The 4,038-nt window shown below is 47.4% G+C and overlaps 1 pseudogene; it reads left to right on the forward strand.

Moving 5' to 3' along the window:
• Window positions 1-286: 286 nt before the first annotated feature.
• Ptma-ps8 (prothymosin alpha, pseudogene 8) lies at window positions 287-734 on the forward strand (annotated as a pseudogene).
• Window positions 735-4,038: the final 3,304 nt, after the last annotated feature.

The raw sequence follows: 4,038 nt of genomic DNA on the forward strand, positions 1-4,038 counted from the left end.
AGTAGAGGCAGGAAGACCAAAAGCTCAGGCCATCCTCAGCTATGTAGCAAGTTCAAGGTCAAATTGTGACTAAAGGTAGGTCTTTCTCACCGAATTAAAACTCTTTTTTTTTTCCTCAAGACAGGGTCTCAGTATGTAGCCGTGGCTGTCCTAGAACACACACACACACACACACACACACACACACACACACACACACACACAAAAACACACACACACAAGCAAACAAAACGAAACAAACAAACAACAACAACCAGGCTAAATTAACTTTTAAAAAGATGTATGTGGCCCCCACTGGCTGCTCCGAAAAGCCATCTTTGCATTGTTCCCAGGTCGTGCTCCGAGCTCACCTTCGCCACCCACTGTCTCCTCCAACGCGGACTCTGGCAGCTTTCTCTCCCGAGTCCTTGAAACTCGACTAATTCCTTACTCGTAGCATCAGATCACCACCGGCGTGCCCTACCATGTCAGACGCGGCAGTGGACACCAGCTGGGAGATCACCACCAAGGACTTGAAGGAGAAGAAGGAAGTTGTGGAGGAGGCCGAGAATGGAAGAGGTGCGCCTGCCCATGGGAACGCTCGAAATGAGGAAAATGGGGAGCAGGAGCTGACAATGAGGTACATGAAGAAGAGGAAGAAGGTGGGGAGGAAGAGGAGGAGGAAGAAGGTGATGGTGAGGAGGAAGATGGAGACGAAGATGAGGAAGCTGAGGCTCCTACGGGCAAGTGGATAGGTGAGGATGATGAGGATGATGATGTTGACACCAAGAAGCAGAAGACTGATGAGGATGACCAGACACCAAAAGGAAAAGCTAACCTTACACACCGTGACCTATTCACCCTCCACTTCCCGTCTCAGAATTTAAACGTGGTCACCTTCGAGTAGAGAAGCAAGTCCCGGCCCGCCCACTGCGGGCAGTGCCACCCACAGATGACATGCTCTCCCCCACCAAAACCACAACATGAATTGGCAACATGGGAGGAGAAAAGAACCAGAACTTCCCAGGCCCTGCTTTTTTTTTTTTTTTTTTTTGCCCTGCTTTTTTTCTTAAAAATACTTTAAAAGAAAAATTTGTTTGTATTTTGTATTTACATTTTATATTTTTATACATATTGTTAGGGGTCAGCCATTTTTAATGATAACGGGTGACCAACCAGCCTTCAGAGCATTTTCTGTCCTACTTCAGATTTTACTTGTGGTGTGACCATGTTCGTTATACTCTCAAAGGAGAAAAAAAAAAAAAAAAACCTTGTTAAAAAAAACAAAAACAACAACAAAAAACAATCTTATTCTGAGCATTCCAGTAACTTTTTTTATGTATGTACCTAGCTGTACTATAAGTAGTTGGTTTGTATGAGATGGCTAAAAAGGCCAAAGATAAAAAGATTTTTTCCTTTTTTTTTTTTTTTTGTCTATGAAGTTGCTGGGTTTTTTGTTGTTGTTGTTGTTTGTTTGTTTGTTTTTTTGGCCTGTTTGATGTATGTGTGAAACAATGTCCAACAATAAACCGGAATTTTACTTTGCTGAGTTGTTCTAAAAAAAAAAAGATGTATGTGTGTACGTATGTGCTTCCTACCCTACTGGCTGGGTTTGCGTGTCAACTTGACACAAGCTGCAGTTACCACAGAGAAAGGAGCCTTAGTTGAGGAAATGCCTCCATGAGACCCAGCTGTAAGGCATTTTCTCAACTAGTGACCAAGGGGGGCGGGCCCAGCCCATTGCGGGTGGTGCCATTCCTAGGCTGGTGGTCTTGGGTTCTATAAGAGAGCAAGCTGAGCAAGCAAGAGGAAGCAAGTCAGTAAGCAGCATCCCTCCATGGCCTCTGCATCAGCTCCTGCTTCCTGACCTGCTTGAGTTCCAGTCCTGACTTCCTTTGGTGATGAACAGCAATGTGGAAGTGTAAGCTGGATAAACCCTTTCCTCCCCAGCTTGCTTCTTGGTGGTGATGTTTGTGCAGGAATGGGAGCCCTGACTGAGACACCGACCTAGCCTTTTCCCTGGACATGGGCAGAGTCTTCATCTTTTCATCCAGCCCAGCCTTGGGTTCTAGACCACCCCTGCTTCGGTGCGCCCCTCCACACACATCTCTGAGCTACCTCAGTTATGTTTCTCTTTGCCACAATTTCTCAGTATCTTTGGGTGCAGGCCTTTCTACTATGCACCTGAAGATCTGGTTGGGTTCCTGGAAAAGCCTCATTTGAACTCTCCATTTCTCTCTTCTGGAGACACTGGAAGTGGAAGAACCCAGATCATCTCAGAAATGAGTTCCCCTGTGGTTATTTGGGGCTTCATTTATTGGTGGATCTGGAAGTGGTGGAGAAATTGAGACTTCTGGCACTGTATGTGCTCAGGACCTGACCCAAAAAGAAACCCAGTAGCCCCCAGTCCAACCCCTTTCTTCTCTAGAGACTCCATATAACCAAAAGCATCCAATCACCACCTTTTCAGAGGTGGGCGACCCTGGAACCAGCTACAGGCATTGTCGTTCCTCGTTCTCCCGATACTGACTTCCTGCACTGGAGAGGGGTAATTATCATTTCCAAAGCACAAATTGCCTCACCTCAGATGAGCTGCTGCAGGCATAGAGAAGCACTGGCCATTTAAGAGCTAAGGAGAAAGCTCATCCAAGGGAACACTCCCAACAAGTCTCTGCAGAGATCCCAGGTTAGGTCCTTCGTACCCTTCGGCTTTGTGTGCTACGGACCAGAGAACCTGCAAGTCCATCTTGGAACGTGGGTGGGATGAACCTCCTAAAAAGGAGAGGCAGGGAGGCCAGGAAACCTGAGCTCCTGAGGAATGTGGACACCGTCTGTGTTCCCAAACCAGGACATTACACTTTCCTCTACTTTGCTGAGGGAGGTTCAGCGCTGCCACAGCGCCTCGTGAGGAATGCGGGGGCAGGCATCTTCTAGATGCAGAGCCCCGGGGCTTGGAAAGCCAGGCCAGAGTCCTCCCGGAGAAAGTAGAAGGCAAGGCCTGGACGCGGCCACCCAGGGAGCCCTCCAAGGACAGGAGGTCTAAAGGGAGAAAAAAAAATTAAAAAAGAAAGACGGGAGGGAGGGAGGAAGGAAGAGATGGGGGGGAGGAAAACCTGCTTTCAAGATACCCCAAATTGTGCTGTGAAGTGTCCTAAATTGTTCTGAATTGCCACCTTCTGCCAGCCCAAGACGAAAAATTACTTGGGAACAAGCCAGGTTCCTTCCAGCTTCCTGCACCCAGACACAAATCTAACCATAGGGTATCCCATCTTCCTGATTCAGCCTGTCCTTCCCTTGTCACCTGTACACATTCCTCTTTGATTGGGGAATCTTCTGGGATAGCCTCGCTCCAGGGGTTGACAGTATCACTCCAGATCTGGGTAGCACAACGCTGACCTCTGGTCTTGCACTTTAGAAAAATTTACACCTCAGTGAAATGGTGATTAAAAAGCACCCTCTAAGCCCGTGGTTTGAATTAAAAGAGTTAATATCTGCTTTGACAGTCCCTGGAAATTTTAACTTGCTGAACTATTAACTGGGTGTATTTGTTAAAAATTTTCTTTAGAAATTTACAAAGTCCAGGCAAAACTCTCTTAATTTCACACCCCTCCCAGGGGAAAAAAACAAAAACAAAAACAAGAGAAAAAAATCCTCAGGCCTAGACCTGATTGTCTGAGAAAACATGAATCAGGCCTCGCGTTGAGGATGGATAAACCGGGCCTGCTAGGGAGGAAAAAGCTGAGGTATCCAATGCCAAGACCTGCCTTCATCCACTCTCTACTCCCAAGTGGACTTTGGGCTCCGCCCCTCTCCCGCCGGAGTGGGAGAAAAAATTCGCCTCACCCAACAAGAGACTTTCATAGAGTCGCCATCAGTCTTAGTGTGAGGGGGTGGAAAAGGCGATTCTCCATTGCACTCCATTGCAACTTCTACAACGGGCTAATTAAAACCCCTGTCGGAGACCTGTCCTAGATAAATTCGTCTCCAGGTCTAGCTTGTTGGAACCACAGATCGCAAGAGATTGCCCGCAGTCCCCAGGCGGCCCTCACCCGCGTCTGC

This window comes from Rattus norvegicus, chromosome 3 (genome assembly GCF_021556685.1).
Source record: "Rattus norvegicus strain SHRSP/BbbUtx chromosome 3, alternate assembly SHRSP_T2T, whole genome shotgun sequence".
Lineage (NCBI taxonomy): Eukaryota > Metazoa > Chordata > Mammalia > Rodentia > Muridae > Rattus > Rattus norvegicus.